The following is a 22731-nucleotide window of genomic DNA, read 5'->3' on the forward strand; positions in this document are numbered from 1 at the left end:
GTAATAGCCACAACATCGAAGTCCCAGGTACCAACCCACGCTGCAAGTTCACCTACCTTATTTCGTATACTTCTGGCATTAAAGTATACACACTTCAAGCCACTCTTCTGTTTACAGGCACCCTCCTTTAAGAATGATGCCATATTCCTAACCTCCCTACACTCCAGGTCCTGCACCCTAAAGCTACAGTCTAGGTTCCCATGCCCCTGCAGAGTTAGTTTAAACCCCCCCAAGAGCACTAGCAAACCTCCCCCCAAGGATACTGGTGCCCCTCAGGTTCAGGTGCAGACCATCCTGTTTATAGAGGTCCCACCTTCCCCAGAAAGAACCCCAGTTATCCAAGTACCGAAATCCCTCCCTCCTGCACCATCCCTGTAGCCACGCATTTAACTGTTCTCTCTCCCTATTCCTCGACTCTCTATCACGTGGCACGGGTAACAAACCAGAGACAACAACTCTGTTCGTTCTAACTCTGAGCTTCCAACCTAGCTCCCTAAAAGCCTGTCTAACATCCTCAGCCCTCCTCCTACCTATGTCATTGGTGCCAATATGGACCACGACTTCAGGCTGCTCCCCCTCCCCCTTAAGGACCCGGAAAATACGATCAGAGACATCACGTACCCTTGCACCTGGGAGGCAACATACCAAACGTGAGTCTCTCTCGTTCCCACAAAACCGCCTAACTGTGCCCCGAACTATCGAGTCCCCAATTATTATTGCTCTGCTCTTCTCCACCCTTCCCTTCTGAGTAGCGGGGACAGGCTCCGTGCCAGAGGCCTGAGCCCCGTCACTTACCCCTGGTAAGTCGACCCCCCCACAAGTATCCAAAACGGTATACTTGTTCTTGAGGGGAACGGTCGCAGGGGGTCCCTGCACTGGCTGCTTCCTCCCAGTCCCCCTCACTGTCACCCATCTATCTGCCATCTTTGGAGTTACTACTTCCCTATAGCTCCGATCTATGACCCCCTCTGCCTCCCGAATGATCCGAAGTTCATCCAACTCCAGCTCCAGTTCCCTAACACGGTCTTGGAGGAGCTGGAGATGGGTGCACTTCCTGCAAGTGTAATCAGCAGGGACGTCCATGGCATCCCTCACCTCATACATGTTGCAGGAGGAACATTGCACTGCCTTCACTGCCATCCCTCTAAAGCTAACCTTTATTTTAAAACAAAACTGGGTCTAAAGAATACAACAAGCAAAATTCAGCACTTACCTACTTCCCACAACGGATCTTATTATTAGGTTAGAGGAGGAGAGCGGGTGGGAGGCACTACCTCCGTGTTCTTCAGCTGCGCGCTTGTAAAGGGGAAATAAACCTACCCAGGTAAGCTTACGCTCTACCTGCTTCCGGGTCTCGGCTGCCTCTCTGGTCGTCGTCACTTCCCCCTGCTGCTCCCGCTCTTTCTGTGAAGAGAGAGTGAAAAAAAAACACCGCTGCCCGCTTCCGGTAAGTACTTTTAAAACAAACAGTCTTACCTTAGCTGCTGCTCGCACTCAAAAAAAAATCCTTCTGTATGACTCCTGTGGAGAGTGAGGATGCAAAAATCTTCACCAGCAGCTTAGCAACCTCCTTTCTTGCTTCCCAGAGTAACCTACGATAAATCTGGTCTGGTCCTGGGGACTTATCAATCTTAATGTTTGCCAAAATTTCCAGCACATCAACCTCATCAATCTTGATCGGTTCCAGCCTGTATCCCAGCTCCTCAAAGTTCTCATTCACAACAAGGTTCCTTTCCTTAGTGAAAACCAAAGCAAAAAAACTCATTTAGGGCTTCCCCTATCTGCTCAGATTCCAAGCACAAGTTCTCTACGCTATCCCTGATTGGCCCTACCTTCTCCCTGATCATTCTCTATTCCTCACGTAGGAGTAAAATGCCTTTGGATTCTCCCTAATCCTTCTTGCCAAGCCTTTTTCGTGCCCCCTCCTGGCTCTCCTCAGTCCATTTACTGAGCTCCTTTCTAACTCGCCTGTAATAATCTAAAACTGTGCTATATCCTTGCTTCCTCCACCTAACCTAAGCTGCCCTCTACCTTTTGCCGAGACGTTCCTCTGTTCTCGTCATCCAAGGTTCCTTAATCTTACCCCTTCGTACCTGTCTCACAGGAACAACTTGGTGCATCACTTGCAACAACTGCTCCTTAAATAGTCGCCACATGTCTGCTGTGCCCTATCTGTGGAACAATTGCTCTCAGTTTGTACTTCCCAACTCCTGCCTGATCGCATCATAATTTCATTTTCCCCAATAAAAATGTTCATTTTTGTTTAATGTTTCATATTCACTTTTAGGGCTAAAGAATAAAATTGATAATTTTCTTTAAATAGTGGAATTTAGGAGTCCTCTGTCTCTCATACCTTAACATATTACAAGGCAAGGTGAGTTTTTCTGTGTGTTTGGTTTAAATTGTAGAAGGGCTCAAGGATCTTATTCTGTTCTGTAGATCTCTGTAACTCTATGCTGTCCAGGTCCTGTCTGCTGCGAATGGTGCAAAGCTTTTTCTCGGCTGATCATCTGGTTGGAACACTTCTGCTTTCAAGTTCAAAGACCGATAGCATTCAGTTCCTGATTAATTGTGTCGTATCAGATTTTGACTGTTTTTGGTTTGGTTTGAGTTTCCTTTCTCTAGCTCTCTCCTGATGCCCTGTAAAAGAAGTTTATAAAAGTGATCACTGTCAATACAGGAGAGAAGTTCAGACCATTCCAGTATTGGTGAATTATTTGTCCCTGTCCTGTTCCCCCTCCCCCCGAGCTGTGAATGCCTGTCCCCCCAACCCCAGAGCTATGAATGCCTATCCCCCTCCCTCCCCCAGAGCTGTGAATACTTGTCTCCCCCCCCAGATTTGTGAATGCCTGTCCCCCCCAGAGCTGTGAATGCCTGTCCCCCCCTCCCCCAGATCTGTGAATGCCTGTCCCCCACCCCCTTCCCCAGAGCTGTGAATGCCTGTCCCCCCCTCCCCCAGATCTGTGAATGCCTGTCCCCCCCTCCCCCAGAGCTGTGAATGCCTGTCCCCCAACCCCTCCCCCAGAGCTGTGAATGCCTGTCCCCCACCCCCTCCCCCAGAGCTGTCAATGCCTGTCCCCCACCCCCTCACCCCCAGAGCTGTGAATGCCTGTCCCCCACCCCCTCCCCCAGAGCTGTGAATGCCTGTCCCCCACCCCCTCCCCCAGAGCTGTCAATGCCTGTCCCCCACACCCTCACCCCCAGAGCTGTGAATGCCTGTCCCCCACCCCCTCCCCCAGATCTGTGAATGCCTGTCCCCCACCCCCTCCCCCAGATCTGTGAATGCCTGTCCCCCACCCCCTCCCCCAGATCTGTGAATCCCTGTCCCCCCCCCTCACCCCCAGAGCTGTGAATGCCAGTCCCCCCCTCCCCCAGATCTGTGAATGCCTGTCCCCCACCCCCTCCCCCAGATCTGTGAATGCCTGTCCCCCCCCCTCCCCCAGATCTGTGAATGCCTGTCCCCCCCCTCCCCCAGATCTGTGAATGCCTGTCCTCCCCCTCCCCCTGATCTGTGAATGCCTGTCCCCCCCTCCCCCAGATCTGTGAATGCCTGTCCGTCCCCCCCTCCCCCAGATCTGTGAATGCCTGTCCCCCCCCTCCCCCAGATCTGTGAATGCCTGTCCCCCCCCCTCCCCCAGATCTGTGAATGCCTGTTCCCCCCCTCCCCCAGATCTGTGAATGCCTGTCCCCCCCCCCCCAAGATCTGTGAATCCCTGTCCCCCCCTCACCCCCAGATCTGTGAATGCCTGTCCTCCCCCTCCCCCTGATCTGTGAATGCCTGTCCCCCCCTCCCCCAGATCTGGGAATGCCTGTCCCCCCCCCTCCCCCAGATCTGTGAATGCCTGTCCCCCCTCCCCCTGATCTGTGAATGCCTGTCCCCCCTCCCCCTGATCTGTGAATGCCTGTCCCCCCCTCCCCCTGATCTGTGAATGCCTGTCCCCCCCCTCCCCCTGATCTGTGAATGCCTGTCCCCCCCTCCCCCTGATCTGTGAATGCCTGTCCCCCACCCCCTCCCCCAGATCTGTGAATGCCTGTCCCCCCCTCCCCCTGATCTGTGAATGCCTGTCCCCCCCTCCCCCTGATCTGTGAATGCCTGTCCCCCCCCTCCCCCAGATCTGTGAATGCCTGTCCCCCCCCTCCCCCAGATCTGTGAATGCCTGTCCTCCCCCTCCCCCTGATCTGTGAATGCCTGTCCCCCCCTCCCCCAGATCTGTGAATGCCTGTCCCCCCCCCTCCCCCAGATCTGTGAATGCCTGTCCCCCCCCCTCCCCCAGATCTGTGAATGCCTGTCCCCCCCCCCTCCCCCAGATCTGTGAATGCCTGTTCCCCCCCTCCCCCAGATCTGTGAATGCCTGTCCCCCCTCCCCCAGATCTGTGAATGCCTGTCCCCCCCTCACCCCCAGATCTGTGAATGCCTGTCCTCCCCCTCCCCCTGATCTGTGAATGCCTGTCCCCCCCTCCCCCAGATCTGTGAATGCCTGTCCCCCCCCCTCCCCCAGATCTGTGAATGCCTGTCCCCCCCCTCCCCCAGATCTGTGAATGCCTGTTCCCCCCCTCCCCCAGATCTGTGAATGCCTGTCCCCCCCCTCCCCCAGATCTGTGAATGCCTGTCCCCCCCCCAGATCTGTGAATGCCTGTTCCCCCCCTCCCCCAGATCTGTGAATGCCAGTCCCCCCCCCCAGATCTGTGAATCCCCGTCCCCCCCCCAGATCTGTGAATGCCTGTCCCCCCCCCTCCCCCAGATCTGTGAATGCCTGTCCCCCCCCCTCCCCCAGATCTGTGAATGCCTGTCCCCCCTCCCCCAGATCTGTGAATGCCTGTTCCCCCCCTCACCCCCAGATCTGTGAATGCCTGTCCTCCCCCTCCCCCTGATCTGTGAATGCCTGTCCCCCTCCCCCAGATCTGTGAATGCCTGTTCCCCCCCCTCCCCCAGATCTGTGAATGCCTGTCCCCCCCCCCAAGATCTGTGAATGCCTGTTCCCCCCCTCCCCCAGATCTGTGAATGCCTGTCCCCCCCCCAGATCTGTGAATCCCTGTCCCCCCCCCCCAAATCTGTGAATGCCTGTCCCCCCCCCCCCAGATCTGTGAATGCCTGTCCCCCCCCCTCCCCCAGATCTGTGAATCCCTGTCCCCCCCCCCCCCAGATCTGTGAATGCCTGTCCCCCCTCCCCCAGATCTGTGAATGCCTGTCCCCCCCTCACCCCCAGATCTGTGAATGTCTGTCCCCCCCCTCCCCCAGATCTGTGAATGCCTGTCCCCCCTCCCCCTGATCTGTGAATGCCTGTCCCCCCTCCCCCTGATCTGTGAATGTCTGTCCCCCCCCTCCCCCAGATCTGTGAATGCCTGTCCCCCCCCAGATCTGTGAATGCCTGTTCCCCCCCTCCCCCAGATCTGTGAATGCCTGTCCCCCCCCCCCAGATCTGTGAATCCCTGTCCCCCCCCCCCCAGATCTGTGAATGCCTGTCCCCCCCCCCCAGATCTGTGAATGCCTGTCCCCCCCCTCCCCCAGATCTGTGAATGCCTGTCCCCCTCCCCCTGATCTGTGAATGCCTGTCCCCCCTCCCCCTGATCTGTGAATGCCTGTCCCCCCCTCCCCCTGATCTGTGAATGCCTGTCCCCCCCCTCCCCCTGATCTGTGAATGCCTGTCCCCCCCTCCCCCTGATCTGTGAATGCCTGTCCCCCACCCCCTCCCCCAGATCTGTGAATCCCTGTCCCCCCCCCCCTCCCCCAGATCTGTGAATGCCTGTCCCCCCTCCCCCAGATCTGTGAATGCCTGTCACCCCCTCACCCCCAGATCTGTGAATGTCTGTCCCCCCCCTCCCCCAGATCTGTGAATGCCTGTCCCCCCTCCCCCTGATCTGTGAATGCCTGTCCCCCCTCCCCCTGATCTATGAATGTCTGTCCCCCCACTCCCCCAGATCTGTGAATGCCTGTCCCCCCCCCCAGATCTGTGAATGCCTGTTCCCCCCCTCCCCCAGATCTGTGAATGCCTGTCCCCCCCCCCCAGATCTGTGAATCCCTGTCCCCCCCCCACCCAGATCTGTGAATGCCTGTCCCCCCCCCCCCAGATCTGTGAATGCCTGTCCCCCCCCTCCCCCAGATCTGTGAATGCCTGTCCCCCTCCCCCTGATCTGTGAATGCCTGTCCCCCCTCCCCCTGATCTGTGAATGCCTGTCCCCCCCTCCCCCTGATCTGTGAATGCCTGTCCCCCCCCTCCCCCAGATCTGTGAATCCCTGTCCCCCCCCCCAGATCTGTGAATGCCTGTCCCCCCCCTCCCCCAGATCTGTGAATGCCTGTCCCCCTCCCCCTGATCTGTGAATGCCTGTCCCCCCTCCCCCTGATCTGTGAATGCCTGTCCCCCCCTCCCCCTGATCTGTGAATGCCTGTCCCCCCCTCCCCCTGATCTGTGAATGCCTGTCCCCCACCCCCTCCCCCAGATCTGTGAATGCCTGTCCCCCCCTCCCCCAGATCTGTGAATGCCAGTCCCCCCCTCCCCCAGATCTGTGAATGCCTGTCCCCCCCTCCCCCTGATCTGTGAATGCCTGTCCCCCCCCTCCCCCTCCCCCTGATCTGTGAATCCCTGTCCCCCCCTCCCCCTGATCTGTGAATGCCTGTCCCCCCCCCCCCCTGATCTGTGAATGCCTGTCCCCCCCTCCCCCCAGATCTGTGAATGCCTGTCCCCCCCCTCCCCCAGATCTGTGAATGCCTGTCCTCCCCCTCCCCCTGATCTGTGAATGCCTGTCCCCCCCTCCCCCAGATCTGTGAATGCCTGTCCCCCCCCCTCCCCCAGATCTGTGAATGCCTGTCCCCCCCCCCCCCAGATCTGTGAATGCCTGTCCCCCCCCTCCCCCAGATCTGTGAATGCCTGTTCCCCCCCTCCCCCAGATCTGTGAATGCCTGTCCCCCCTCCCCCAGATCTGTGAATGCCTGTCCCCCCCTCACCCCCAGATCTGTGAATGCCTGTCCTCCCCCTCCCCCTGATCTGTGAATGCCTGTCCCCCCCTCCCCCAGATCTGTGAATGCCTGTCCCCCCCCCTCCCCCAGATCTGTGAATGCCTGTCCCCCCCCTCCCCCAGATCTGTGAATGCCTGTTCCCCCCCTCCCCCAGATCTGTGAATGCCTGTCCCCCCCCCTCCCCCAGATCTGTGAATGCCTGTCCCCCCCCCCAGATCTGTGAATGCCTGTTCCCCCCCTCCCCCAGATCTGTGAATGCCAGTCCCCCCCCCCAGATCTGTGAATCCCCGTCCCCCCCCCAGATCTGTGAATGCCTGTCCCCCCCCCTCCCCCAGATCTGTGAATGCCTGTCCCCCCCCCTCCCCCAGATCTGTGAATGCCTGTCCCCCCTCCCCCAGATCTGTGAATGCCTGTTCCCCCCCTCACCCCCAGATCTGTGAATGCCTGTCCTCCCCCTCCCCCTGATCTGTGAATGCCTGTCCCCCTCCCCCAGATCTGTGAATGCCTGTTCCCCCCCCCTCCCCCAGATCTGTGAATGCCTGTCCCCCCCCCCAAGATCTGTGAATGCCTGTTCCCCCCCTCCCCCAGATCTGTGAATGCCTGTCCCCCCCCCAGATCTGTGAATCCCTGTCCCCCCCCCAGATCTGTGAATGCCTGTTCCCCCCCTCCCCCAGATCTGTGAATGCCTGTCCCCCCCCCAGATCTGTGAATCCCTGTCCCCCCCCCCAAATCTGTGAATGCCTGTCCCCCCCCCCACCAGATCTGTGAATGCCTGTCCCCCCCCCTCCCCCAGATCTGTGAATCCCTGTCCCCCCCCCTCCCCCAGATCTGTGAATGCCTGTCCCCCCTCCCCCAGATCTGTGAATGCCTGTCCCCCCCTCACCCCCAGATCTGTGAATGTCTGTCCCCCCCCTCCCCCAGATCTGTGAATGCCTGTCCCCCCTCCCCCTGATCTGTGAATGCCTGTCCCCCCTCCCCCTGATCTGTGAATGTCTGTCCCCCCCCTCCCCCAGATCTGTGAATGCCTGTCCCCCCCCAGATCTGTGAATGCCTGTTCCCCCCCTCCCCCAGATCTGTGAATGCCTGTCCCCCCCCCCCAGATCTGTGAATCCCTGTCCCCCCCCCCCAGATCTGTGAATGCCTGTCCCCCCCCCCAGATCTGTGAATGCCTGTCCCCCCCCTCCCCCAGATCTGTGAATGCCTGTCCCCCTCCCCCTGATCTGTGAATGCCTGTCCCCCCTCCCCCTGATCTGTGAATGCCTGTCCCCCCCTCCCCCTGATCTGTGAATGCCTGTCCCCCCCCTCCCCCTGATCTGTGAATGCCTGTCCCCCCCTCCCCCTGATCTGTGAATGCCTGTCCCCCACCCCCTCCCCCAGATCTGTGAATCCCTGTCCCCCCCCCTCCCCCAGATCTGTGAATGCCTGTCCCCCCTCCCCCAGATCTGTGAATGCCTGTCACCCCCTCACCCCCAGATCTGTGAATGTCTGTCCCCCCCCTCCCCCAGATCTGTGAATGCCTGTCCCCCCTCCCCCTGATCTGTGAATGCCTGTCCCCCCTCCCCCTGATCTATGAATGTCTGTCCCCCCACTCCCCCAGATCTGTGAATGCCTGTCCCCCCCCCCAGATCTGTGAATGCCTGTTCCCCCCCTCCCCCAGATCTGTGAATGCCTGTCCCCCCCCCAGATCTGTGAATCCCTGTCCCCCCCCCACCCAGATCTGTGAATGCCTGTCCCCCCCCCCCCAGATCTGTGAATGCCTGTCCCCCCTCCCCCAGATCTGTGAATGCCTGTCCCCCTCCCCCTGATCTGTGAATGCCTGTCCCCCCTCCCCCTGATCTGTGAATGCCTGTCCCCCCCTCCCCCTGATCTGTGAATGCCTGTCCCCCCCCCTGATCTGTGAATGCCTGTCCCCCCCTCCCCCAGATCTGTGAATCCCTGTCCCCCCCCCCAGATCTGTGAATGCCTGTCCCCCCCCTCCCCCAGATCTGTGAATGCCTGTCCCCCTCCCCCTGATCTGTGAATGCCTGTCCCCCCTCCCCCTGATCTGTGAATGCCTGTCCCCCCCTCCCCCTGATCTGTGAATGCCTGTCCCCCTCCCCCTGATCTGTGAATGCCTGTCCCCCCCTCCCCCTGATCTGTGAATGCCTGTCCCCCACCCCCTCCCCCAGATCTGTGAATGCCTGTCCCCCCCTCCCCCAGATCTGTGAATGCCAGTCCCCCCCTCCCCCAGATCTGTGAATGCCTGTCCCCCCCTCCCCCTGATCTGTGAATGCCTGTCCCCCCCCTCCCCCTCCCCCTGATCTGTGAATCCCTGTCCCCCCCTCCCCCTGATCTGTGAATGCCTGTCCCCCCCTCCCCCTGATCTGTGAATCCCTGTCCCCTCCCCCTGATCTGTGAATCCCTGTCCCCCCCTCCCCCTGATCTGTGAATCCCTGTCCCCCCCTCCCCCAGATCTGTGAATCCCTGTTCCCCCCCCCTCCCCCTGATCTGTGAATCCCTGTTCCCCCCCCCTCCCCCTGATCTGTGAATGCCTGTCCCCCCCCTCCCCCTGATCTGTGAATCCCTGTCCCCCCCCTCCCCCTGATCTGTGAATCCCTGTCCCCGCCCCCAGGCTCTCCCTCCTCCTGGGTCAGTCCCACAGGCCCCTCCCCATCTCCACAAGCCCCTCCCCATCTCCATTGTCTCCGTCACTGGGACCGTAGGCCCCGCCCAACCCCTTTGCGTCACCAGTATAACGGCGCATGCGCCTGGCCCCAAACAAAATGGTGGCCACGGCCAGGTCCCGGAAATTAAAGTCAGGGCTGAAACCGCGGGACCCGCTCATTCTTATTCGGTTCGCGGGACCTTTACTGGATATTACGAAGACAGATCGCACCACCTCTCCCACCACTGGCTCTATTATTCCTCCGGGACCACCCTCTCCCCGCCATAACCTGGATACTGAAAAAGGGGCCTTCAGTCAATTTGCGCATGCTCCAACGTGCTCAATCTAGCGCCTGCGCACCGGTGTCTTTTGGGGGGCGGGGGAGATATCGCGCGCCCTCTTCAGGAATGTCCTAGAACTTCATCCTGCAGCCAGGTCTCAGGGATGACCATTCAGTCAGATTGTGGTCTTCTCACTCACTTTGCTTCTCTTTAATTAGCTTCATAGATTATGTGAAGGGGACACTCTGTGGTCAGGAAACAGAACCAGGTATCATATTAGAATTGGAAAGATTGATTTTTATTTTATGTTTGGAATATTGTTCAATTCTGAACTTGGAAGGAAAAAACACCAAGTGACGAGGAACTGTGCACCTGTCCTGTGTGTGGATGAAATCATCTGAACTGTCAAAATATAATCACAGTCAAGCTGGGGAGAAAGGATGGGAATATGAGGACAGTGAAGGAGGATTCAAATCCCCACCTCAACTGGAAATTCAGCAATGCACTCACACTGAGGAAAGGCCATTCATCTGCTCCAAGTGTGGGAAGGGATTCACTCAGTCTTCTCAACTGCAGGCAGACCATAGAGTTCACCCAGATAAAAGAACTTTTTAAATCACAAGACTTTGGAAAATGCCATAGAAATTCTGGGCAACTGATTGACGTATTCGAACAGAGGAGAGACAATTCAGGAGTTCTCACTGCGGCATTAAGTTCAGACAATTATTTCAACTCACTACACACCAGCGAGATCACACTGGGTAGAGGCTGAGAACCTGCTCTGTCTGCAGCAAGGCATTCATTCAGTCATCCAGCTGCAGATATATCGGCAAACTCAGACTGTTCCCCTGAGCCGAATGAGAAGGCATTCTGTACCATATCCTATGTGCAAAAACACCGGTGAGTTCACACAAGCGTGAGACCATTTCATTGCGATGTGTTTAGGGAGGGATTTACTCACTCTTCTGCCCTACTGGGAGGCCAGTGAGTTCACACTGAGACTAGGTTTTTTAAATGTCCAGACTGTGGGAAGTGCTTTAAAGGTTCCAGGAAACTGATGTTCCGTCAACATGTTCACAATGATGAGAAACCTTTCTGGGGCTCTCACTGCAGGACCAGGTTCAGTCAATCATCTGACATCAAACATCAGTGAGTTCACACCAGGGAGAGGCCATTCACCTGCTCTGTGTGTAAGAAGGGTTTGCTCGCTCATTCAACCTGCTGAGACACCGACGTGTTCATAAGGAACTGCAGCAATGAGATTGTGCTGTTAACCACATCCAGGCCCAAGCCATGTTCACTGAGTCTGTTTATGCTCAGGTTAATTAACCTGTGTGAGACAGGTTTAATATTTTGGATAAAAGTCAAATAAATTAGTTTTGCATTAGCTATATTGAGCCATTTTAGCATCTCTGACACAAGTTAGTTCATTTTTGAAGGGATCACCCCCACTGTGGTATTTCACCATTGGCCCTATTGAAGGTTGAAGGTTCATGGATGAAGAACTCCAGAAATGGACTGGAGGACTGTCAAGTTTCAGTATCTTAAGGAATAGCTGGTGAGAAACAAGAGAAAACCTGACTGAAGTCTGGGCTTTCCTTGTCAGTGTAAGTCTGGGGTGAATGATGCCTAACTCCCCGATCTGTCTGACATTCAACCAGTTTGGTACAAGATGAGCTCAGTTTCTACGAGAATAGGGACAAATATTCTTCACAACTGAAGGCAATAAATATAGTCGTTAGAGAAGTGGAAAGGACATTAAAAAGAAGATAGTGAATTATTGTTATAGAACTGAACAAAACCAAAATGTTGCTTAAAGAAAACCAAAATTGAACATTTCTGCCCTACAGTGGTCAGGATTAGAAGACAAGTAAGCAAACTGAAACAGGGAGAACCAATTAATGAGTGATAAGGATTGACATGGAGATGGAGTAAAAGCTATCAGGATTTGGGTAATCCAAGATGGAGGATGGGAAAAGTTTTGGCTGTAAAAACTGCTCGCTTTTGGAGTATTTTACGTGTTGGAAGTGAGTTCCTCGAATTCCACAAGCAGTAATTACTGTTTTTAAGCTGTTGCATTGTTTTGGAAGTTTGGGAGAAAAGATCAAAACAATGGCTCTTTAAAAAGGAGGAAGTGAACAAAGGTAGTGACCACATGGTCTGGGAGAGAAACGGAGAGGGAGAGAGACAGAGACAGAGAGAAAGAAACCTACACTGCTAACTGACACAGCAGTGAATCTGCACAGTTACTGCCTTTGCTGTTTGAGTTCAAGTGTTTCCGGATATTGGAGTGTGTTGAAGAAAAATTGACAAACAGCGAAATTCACAGCTGACATTCGAGGAACCTATGTTGGAGAGCACACAGCACAGGAGCAGATAAGTGCCTGGTTTTTAAGTGTAATATTGCTGTCATTTTTAATGGTGAGTGTTTTTTTTGAGATCTGTCCTTTGATTAAAATTTAAAAATATGAAACATACATACTAAGTTAGGCTGGATTACTGTTTTTTTTAGTGCATAAGACTATGCTATTTTCTGTAGGTTGTTAAGGTACAAAGATGGCCTTGTGTCGAGTGATGTGCTCTTCCTGTCAGCTGTTGGAGATTAGAGACAGTTTCCTTAATTCTGATGATTATGTCAGCAGTGTGTTTGGTTGTGAATCCTATCAGATCGCATCGATCATTTGGAGCGGCAGTTTGAGGCAAGGAGGAATTTACAGGAACTAGGGGCATCTGACGGATGGTAGTTTTAAGAAAGGGAGAAAAACCAGGAAAAGTAGGAGAGGGAGGCAGGTCGTGCAGGAGTCTCCTGTGGTTAACCCCATCTCAAACAAGTATGTTGTTTTGGAAAATGTAGGGGGTGATTGCCTTTCAGGAGAATGCAGCATGAACAGCCAAGTTTCTGGGACCGAGACAGGCTGTAATGTAACAAGGGGTATGTCAGGTACCAAGCGATCGATTGTGAGAGGGGACTCTCTAGTCAGAGGCACAGACAGATGTTTCTGCGGCCGACAGTGAGAAATCAGAATGGTGTGTTGTCTCCCTGTTTCCAGGATCAAGGCAGAATATTCTCAAAGGGCAGTGGGACCAGCAGCAGGTCACTGTGCACACTGGAACAAATGACACAGGAAGGAAAATGGATGATATGCTGAAGAGAGGAGAGAGAAAGTTAGGCAGGAATTTTAAAAGGAGGTCCTCGAGGGTAGTAATATCTGGATTACTCCCGATGCTGTGAGCTAGTGAGGCTCGGAATAGGAGGATCAAGCAGATGAACGTCTAGGAAAAAGTGAAGACCGCAGATGTTGGAGATCAGAGTCGAGAACGTGGTGCTGGAAAAGCACAACAGGTCAGGCAGCATTTGAGCAGCAGGAGAATCACCATTTTAGGAAAAGGCCCTTCATCAGGAATGAGGCTGTGAGCCAAGGGGATGGAGAGATAAATGGGAGGGGGGGTGGGCCTGGGGAAAGGTAGATGAGAGTGCATTAGATGGATGGAGTTGGGGGTAAAGGTGAAAGGTCGGGGGGAGGGTGGAGTGGATAGGTGGGAAGGAAGATTGACAGATCGGACAGGTCATGATGGTGGTGCTGATTTGGAAGGTTGGGGCTGGGATTGGGGGGATGGTGAGGGGGAGGAGAAGTGAGGAAACTGGTGAAATCCACATTGATAGTGTGTGGTTGCAATGTCCCAAGGTAGAATGTGAGGCATTCTTTCTCCACGAGACAAGTGGTTAGGGTTTAGTGATAGAGGAGGACCAGGAACTGCATGTCCTCAGCGGAGTGGGAGTCGGGGGCGGGGAGGAGGAGGAGGAGGAGGAGGGGGAGGAGTTGAGAGGTTTTCAGCCACAGTGGTGGGGTTGGTTGGTGCGGGTGTCCTGGAGATGTTCTCTGAAGCACTCAGCAAGTAGGCGACCTGTATCCCCAATGTAAAGGAGACTGCATCGGGAGCAACGGATACAGTAAATGACGTGTGCGGAAGTGCAGCGAAAGCTCTGTTGGATGTGGAAGGCTGCTTTGGGGCATTTGGGAAGTGAGAGGGAGATCGGGGCACAGGTTTTGCAATTCCTGTGGTGACAGAGGATGGTGCCAGGAGGGGAGGGTGGGTTGGTGGGGTGTGGGGTGTGGACTTGACAAGGGAATGGTCTTTACAGAATACAAATAAGTGTGTGGAGGGAAATATCTCTGTGGTGCTAGGGTCCATTTGTAGGTGGCGGAGGATGACGAAATGTATCCGGAGGTTGGTGGGGTGGAACGTGAAGATCAGGGGGATTCTGTCCTTGTTTAGCTGTGGGAGCCGGTGGGTTTGTAGAAAATGTCAGTGTTGAGTCGGACACTGTTGATGGAGATGGAGCGGTCTAGGAAGGAGAGGGAAGGTGGTGTCCGAGATTAATGTGTAGCCAAGGAGCTTGTGTGTGGGAGAAAGATTCACATTTTAGATCATTGGAAGCTCTTCTAGGGCTGAAGTGACCCATATAAGAGGGATGAATTGCACCTGAATTCAAAAGGGACTAATATACTGGCAGGGAGATTGCTGCAACTGCTTGGGAGGAATTAAATTAATAAGGTGGGCAAGGGGATGGGACCCAGGGCGATAGTGAGGAAAGAGATCAATCTGACACTGGTACAGTTGGGAAAAGGAGCAAGTCAAACAGTCAGGGCAGGCAGGAACAAAGCAGAGAACAACGTAGGACTGATACATCAAACTGCATTTTCATCAATGCAAGAGACCTAGCAAGGAAGGCAGATGAACTCAGGGCATGGTTAGGAACATGGGTCTGGGATATCAGAGCAATTGCAGAAACGTCGCTCAAGGATGGGCAGGACTGGCAGCTTCATGTTCCAAGATACAAATGCTACAGGAAGGATAGAAAGGGAGGCAGGTGAGGAGGAGGAGTGTCATTTTTGATATGGGATAACATTATGAATGTAATTAGGGAGGATATTCCTGGGAATACATCCGGGAATTCATTTGGGTGGAAGTGAGAAATAAGAAAGGGACTATTACCTTTTTGGGATTGTACCTTGGAGCTCCACATAATCAGCAGGGAATTGAGTAACAAATTTGTAAAGAGATCTCAGTTATCTATAAGAATAATAGTGTGTTATGGTAGGGAATTTTAACATTCTAAATGTAGACTGGAACTGGCATAGTGCTAAAGGTTTAGATTGGATTAGATAAGGTTTGATTAGATTAGATTTACTTACGCTGTGAATACAGGACATTTGGCCCAATGAGTCCACACTGATCCTCCGAAGAGCAACCCACCCAGACCCATTCCCTTACATTTACCCCTTCACCTGACACTACAGGCAACTTCGCGTTGCCAATTCACCTAACCTGCACATCTTTGGACTATGGGAGGAAACCGGAGCACCCAAGGAGTGGAATTTGTTAAGTGTGTACAAGAAGATTTTCTGATTCAGTATGTGGATGTACCTACTAGAGAAGGTGCAAAGCTTGACCTACCCTTGGGAAATAAGGCAGGGCAGGTGTCAGTGGGGGAGCACTTTGGTGCCAGTGACCATAATTCGATTAGTTTTAAAATAGTACTGGCAAAGGATAGACAGGATCTAACTGTTAAGTTTCGAAATTGGATAAAGGACAATTTTGGCAGGATGAGGGAAGAACTTTGAAAATGTGATTATGTGCGGATTTTTGCAGGTAAAGGGATGGTTGGAAAATGAGTAGCCTTGAAAAATGAGATAATGAGACAGTATGTTCCTATTGGGGTGAAAGGCAAGGGGAAGGCAAGGCAAGGTGTGGGGAATGCAGGATGACTCGAGAAATTGAGGGTTTGCTCAAGAAAGAGAAGGAAGCATATGTCAGGTATAGACAGTAGAGATTGAGTGAATTCTTCAAGTATAAGGGCAGTAGGAGTATACTTAAGAGGGAAATCAGGAGGGCAAAAAGGGGGCATGAGGTACATTTGGCAAACGGGGTTAAGGAGAATCCAAAATGATTCTTCAAAAAAAGCATTAAGGACAAAAGGGTAACTAGGGAGAGGATAGGGCACTTCAAAGATCAGCAAAGCAGCCTATGAATCAAACTGCAAGACATGGGAGGGGGATATTAAAGGAGTATTTGTGTCAGTGTTTACTGTGGAGAAGGGCATGGAAGAAATAGAATGTGGGGAAATAAACAGTGATATCTTGAAAAATGTCCACATTACAGAGGAAAAGGTGCTGGATGTCTTAAAACACATAAATGTGGGTAAATCCCCAGGACCTGATCAGGTGTACGCTTGAACTCTGTGGGAAGCTAGAAGTGATTGCTGGGCCCATTGCTGAGATATTTTTATCATCGATAGTCACGATGAGGTGCTGGAAGGCAGCAGGTTGGCTAACATGGTGCCACTATTGAGGAAAGGTGGTATGGAAAGCCAGGGAGTTATAGCCCAGTGAGTCTGATATCATTGGGGGCGGTTGGGGGGGTGGGGGGTGCATTGCAGTTGAAGGGAATCCTGAGGGACAGAATGTATTTGGAAAGACAAAGACTGATTAGGGATAGTCACCATGGCTTTGTGCATGGGAAATCATGTCTCTCAAACTTGATTGAGTTTTTTGAATAAGGAGCAAAGAGAGTTGATGAGGGCAGAGCAGTAGGTGTGATTTATATGAACCTCAGTAAGGCATTCAACAAGGTTCCCCATGGGAAACTGGCTAGCAAGGTTAGAGCTCATGGAATACAGGGAGAACTAGCCACTTGGATACAGAACTGGCTTGAAGGTAGAAGACAGAGGATGGTGGTAGATGTTTGATTTACAGACTGGAGGCCTGTGACCTGTGATGTGCCACAAGGATCAATGCTGGATCCACTGCTTTTCATCACTTACATTTAAGATTTGGATGTGAACATAGAAGGTATATGTAGTAAGTTTGCAGAGGACACCAACATTGTAGGTGTAATAGACAGCGAAGAAGGTTACCTCAAACTATAACGGGATCTTGATCAGATGGGCCAATAGAGCAAAGGTTGGTAGATGGAGTTTAATTTCGATAAATGCAAGGTGCTGCATTTTGGAAAGGCAAATCAGGGCTGGGCTTACACACTTCATGGTAATGTCCTAGGGAGTGTTGGTGATCAAAGAAACCTTGGAGTTCCGTGGAAGTGGAGTCCCAGGAAGACAGCATAGTGAAGAAGGCATTGAGTATGCTTCCCTTTGTTGGTCAGAGCATTCAGTATAGGAGTTGGGAGGTCATGTTGCGGCTATACAGGGCAATGGTTAGGCCACTGTTAGAATATTGCGTGCAATTTCCCTCATAAAGGAAGGGTGCTGTGAAACCTGAAAGGGTTCAGAAAAGATATACAAGGATGTTGTCAGGGTTGGAGGGTGTGAGCGACAAGGAAAGGCTGAAGAAGCTGCAGCTGTTTTCCCTGGAGTGTCGGTGGCTGAGGGGTGACCTAATAGAGGTTTGTAAAATCATTGAGGCATGGATAGGGTAAATAAGGTTTTCTTTGTTTAAAGGCAAATGTGACATTGATGTTCCAGATGTGATGCAACTGGTTAAACCACTCTGCATTAAGCCAAACAGAATTCACTTAAACACTACGGTTGAAACACAAACAAAAGAAAGTGGCATTAAACAATTGGAAAACATAACCGACTACTTGATACAGTAACTTACTAATTTCCTGATCCAATGTTACAACATCTCATCAACACACCCCTTGGCAAAAAGGTAAATTCAAACTCGTATTCTTACAGGCAGGAGGGAACAATGTCCGAGTGCTCAGTTAGGAATCATTTACTGAAGCTTGCAACCTTCTGATACTCAAAACATCTTGGGAATGCTGCAGCTCAACCAAAACTAGAAGAACCTGAACTGGCCACTCCTTTTCCATTGTTAAACTTTTTTAAAGAAAAAGCTGCAAACACTCTGGACTCTTCAGCACCTCTGCCCTTACAATCTCTCTTCAAAAAAACACAGGACAAAAATAACATTTTTATGATAACAGCATCCTCACATCACCACACCCCCCACTCCGCTTGCCCCCGACAGACACACACACACACACACACACACACACACAGTCTTTTGCTATCTCTCTCTCTCACACACACACAGAGGCATGGTCTCTCTCTCTCTCTGACTCACTCTCTTACACATGCTCAGGCACAGTGTTTTTCTCTCTCTCTTACACACACAGAGACACACACACACAGAGGTATGGTCTTTCTCTCTCACACACACACAGACACGCACATACACAAATACACATACACACATACACAGAGACACACGCGCACACACACACACACATACAGAGGTATGGTCTTACTCACTCACTCTCTCTCTCTCACACACACACACACAATGAACTATTATCTTTTATTTATTTTATGGGGTGTGGGTGTCGCTGGCTGACCAGCATTTTATGCCTGACCTAAGTTGTCCTTGAGAAGGTGGGGGTGAGCTGATTTCTTGAACTGCTGTGGGTTAACCCCCAATGTAATTAGGGAGGGAATTCCAGGACTTTGACCCAGTGACAGTGATGGAACGGCGTTATATTTTCAAGTCAGGATGATGCATGACTTGGAGGGGAACTGAAGATAGTGGAGTTCCCACACATCTGCTGCCCTTGTTCTTCTAGATGGAAGTGGTTGTGGGTTTGGAAGATGCTGTCTGAGGATCCTCGGTGAATTTCTGCAGTGAATCTTGTAGATAGTAGCAGCAGCAGTGTGTACTGAGCATGTGTGGTGGAGGGAGTTGACTCTTGTGGAAGTGGTGCCAATCACGTGGGCTGCTTTTCCTGGATGGTGCCAAACGTCTTGAGTGTTGATGGGGCTGCACCCATCCAGGCAAGTTGGGGTAATTCCATCACACTTCCAACTTGTACATTGTAGATGGGGGACAGGCTGCAGTATTCCTTGCTGCAGTATTCCTAGCTTCTGACCTGCTGTTGTAGCTACTGTGTTTGTGGCAAGTACAGTTGAGTTTCTGGTCAATAATAATGCCCAGGATGTTGAGCAGCTTATTGCTGAGCAAGTGCTGCTTTATAGTACTGTTAATGACACTTTCCATCACTTTACTGATGATCAAGAATAGACTGATGGGGGCGTTAATTGGCTGGAATTTGTCCTTTTTTTAATGTACAGGACATCCTGGGCAAGTTTCCGCATTGTTGGTTTGGTACCAGTATTGTAATTGTACTGCAACATTAATAAGAGACAAAGATGATTTCATTTTAAAAACCTTAGTCTTAATCTATTATTACATGACAATACATACACCTTGCATCACCTGGAACCATGCAAGTATTCACTACAGCATTCTGTTTCTGTCCATTTACTCCTGTCACCAAATCCCTCCATCTTACATTATCCAAGTTGTGACAAGTCATCAGCAAATGCATTTTCTCATCCTGCCACGTGTATCATTTTCAAATTGAATGGCTGCAGTAATAAGCTCCATGTAAACCATCTGGAAGTGCAGCCCTTACATTTCACCAAAAGCTTTAATGGGTTATGATCAGTCCAGACAATTGACCAAGGCCCATTACTGACAATACAAATGTTGAAATGTTGGAACACCAAGCTCAAGGTTCTCCTTCTCAATTGTGGAATATTCCTGATGAATATTCGATTTCCTGAAGAAATACCCAATGGGGCTTTCTATCTTCTCATTGTCATCTTGTAAGAATACAACACCAACACTCCTATCACTCACATCAGAAGCCATCTTGAGGAGCTTTGTGCAGTTCGGCATTGCTAACACTGGGGCAGTGGCTAACACAGCTTTCAGGTTGGCAAATGCTTTCTGACGTTCTACTGTCCACTGAAATTTCCTGCACTTCTTCAATTAGTCAATTAGTGGAGCAACCACACTACTATAGTTTGGTACAAACTTCTGGTAAACCTTTTCATTCCCAGGAACCATCGTCCTGCTATCGTTGTCAATGGCATTGTCGGGGCCCCCTGTCCATGCCTGACAACATGGCCGAGGGACATGACTCGGACTTTGGAGAATTCACACTTAGACAGGTTTATCACCAGCCTGCCTCCCAAAGTCAATTGAATACTTCCAATAAATGCTGCAAATGTTCCTTCCGTGTGTGACTAAAAGATCACAAGGTTGTCGATGTACACCGTACAATTGAATAACCCAGAAATTACTTTATTACCTAGCCTTTCAAATGTGGCTGGCACATTTTCTAAACCAAATTGCATGACTTAAATGAATTGGATGCGAGCATAAGAGGTACAGTTAGTAAGTTTGCAGATGACACCAAAATTTGAGGTGTCGTGGACAGCGAAGAGGGTTACCTCAGATTACAACAGGATATGGGCCAATGTGCTGAGGAGTGGCAGATGCAGTTTAATTCAGATAAATGTGAGGTCCTGCATTTTGGGAAAGCAAATCTTAGCAGGACTTGTACACTAAATGGTAAGGTCCGAGGGAGTGTTACTGAACAAAGAGACCTTGGAGTGCAGGATCATAGCTCCTTGAAAATGGAATCGCAGATAGGTAGGATAGTGAAGGTGGTGTTTGGTATGCTTTTCTTTATTGGTCAGAGTATTGAGTACAGGAGTTGAGAGGTCATGTTGCGGCTGTACAGGACAATGGTTAGACCACTGTTGGAATATTGTGTGCAATTCTGGTCTACTTCCTATCGGAAAGATGTTGTGAACCTTGAAAATGTTCAGAAAAGATTTACAAGGATGTTGCCAGGGTTGGAGGATTTGAGCCACAGGGAGCGGCTGAATACGCTGGGGCTGTTTTCCCTGGAACATCGGAGGCTGAGGGGTGACCTTATAGAATTTTACAAAATTATGAGGGGCATTGATAGGATAAATAGACAAAGTATTTTCCCTGGGGTTAGGGAGTCCAGAACTAGAGGGCATAGGTATAGGGTGAGAGAGGAAAGATATAAAAGATACCTAAGGGGCAACGTTTTCACACAGAGTGTGGTACGTGTATGGAATGAGCTGCCAGAGGAAGTGGTGGAGGCTGGTACAATTGCAACATTTCAAAGGCATCTGGATTGATATATGATATTCAAGGAGAGAATCAGCTGGTTAAGCCACCTCATTGTAAGCCACCTTATTTAAAAGATTACTGAGGGATATGGGCCGGCGCTGGCAGCTGGGACCAGTTTGGGTTGAGATATCTGGTCGGCATGGACGGATTGGACCGAAAGGTCAGTTTCCATGCTGTACATCTCTATGACTCTATGACTTTAAGTTGGTAACATCCATTCATTGTTACAAAAGCCGAAATTGTCTTCTCTCCTTTGGATAAAGGTACCTGCCAGTATCCTCTGAGCAAGTCCAAATTACAAATATAAGTTGCTTTGTTCTACCTTTTCAATACAGTTTTCTCAATGTCGAATTGGATATGAATCAGACGCTGCAAGTGCATTAACTTTGCAATAGGCTGCACGCAATCATCTGGTTGTGGCACCATTACTATGACTGAGCTCCAATTCCTGCAACTCCCTTTGATGCTGTTGTTTTGGAACATGCGTTCAAGTTGTCTTTGAACCTATACCAACTTTCTTTGGCGTACATCTATAAGGATATTGCTTAATTGGAACAGCATTTCCTATATCTATACCATATTATCTATATATAATTAAATTAGTACTTCCCAGCTTATTCCCACATATCTCACCCATGTAATAGTAATAACTCTTTCAGGTCACTTTGATTTCCGGTGGAAGGTACCTCAATAATTTATACCAAATTTTGAGAACGTCCTCATTGTCCATTTTAATTTGAGGAAAGTCCAATTCAGAATCCTGTGAACTCACTTCGTCACGCGAGTTGATTCCAGTCACACACTCTCCTTTTACTTTCCTTCTCGATTGTTATGGACCAGACCAAACCCCTTAAAATATTTCAAGAAGGTAGCCCAGACCCTAACTTTGCTAGTTGTTTTGAGAAGGTGTACAGTGGATATTCAAGGAGAGATTCAGCTGGTTAAACCACCTCATTGTAAACCAAACAGGATTTATTTAAAAGATTACTGAATGAAACACAAAGAACAGAAACAGAATACCGAATAACTTATCCTATCCTAAAACCTAACAGTGTATCTGTTCCAAGGTACTTGCAACATCCCCACAAGCACCCCTTGGCACAAATGGTCATATCAAACACAAGTTATCACAGGATAGACACCTGAGAGAGATTACCAGCCTGGACCTGCTTCTTTGGGTCCAGCAGTCTTTCTTCACACGACTGCTAAAAAAAACTAAACCAGAGAAAAGCTGAGCTGGGAGAACTGGCCGCTCCCTTTCAATATACAAGTGTTTGTTTTTTAAACTTGAAAGCATTCTGCCTGCGGCAGTATCTGTTAGCTATTGTCAAATTGGCCCTAGAACCCTTCCAAACTCAGACTTTTTCTGAACCTGAGTTTTTATGACCTCCAGAAGAAAAAAGACCGAATGACAACCTAACCTTGTTAAAGTAACAGCTTTGTCACAGTAGCAAATTATCATTTGAGCATATTCACATGACACTCTGAGATTGCTTTCTATCTGCAGTCCTTATCAAATAATTCACCTCACTCAATTTTCTTTCACTTTGATAAGTTCCACTAAATCTTGCTTTTATTTGTTCAAGTGGAAGTAACACTAACACTTTATCCATGTTCAAAAAATTCCAAATTTTCGATCTCTTGTCTGCTTCCTGCTTCATTAGGTGCTGTGCTACTTTTAAATGCCATCTAGCCAACTCCCCGCTCAATTTAATCATTCCCTAAAATTTGATACACAGTTCAAATATGTAGCTGAACTCTGACTCACTAATTTCTCCTTATTTAATTTCAGTGGTCCTCTCAGCTCGTGCCCCAACACTCATTCAAATGGACTGAATGAGGCAGATTCATTTAGTACATCCCTATTGGCAAGATGT

At 50.6% G+C, this 22731-nt stretch overlaps 1 long non-coding RNA gene across 1 annotated transcript in view; it reads left to right on the plus strand.

Moving 5' to 3' along the window:
- The first annotated feature begins 9713 nt into the window (after positions 1-9713).
- Positions 9714-22731, plus strand: part of LOC140487739 (uncharacterized) — a 30887-nt gene continuing 17869 nt past the window's right edge. Inside the window, exon 1 of the long non-coding RNA XR_011962917.1 lies at positions 9714-12302. This is a non-coding gene — a long non-coding RNA (uncharacterized lncRNA). The remainder of the gene's footprint in view (positions 12303-22731) is intronic.

Source organism: Chiloscyllium punctatum, chromosome 17, assembly GCF_047496795.1.
Source record: "Chiloscyllium punctatum isolate Juve2018m chromosome 17, sChiPun1.3, whole genome shotgun sequence".
Classification (NCBI taxonomy): domain Eukaryota; kingdom Metazoa; phylum Chordata; class Chondrichthyes; order Orectolobiformes; family Hemiscylliidae; genus Chiloscyllium; species Chiloscyllium punctatum.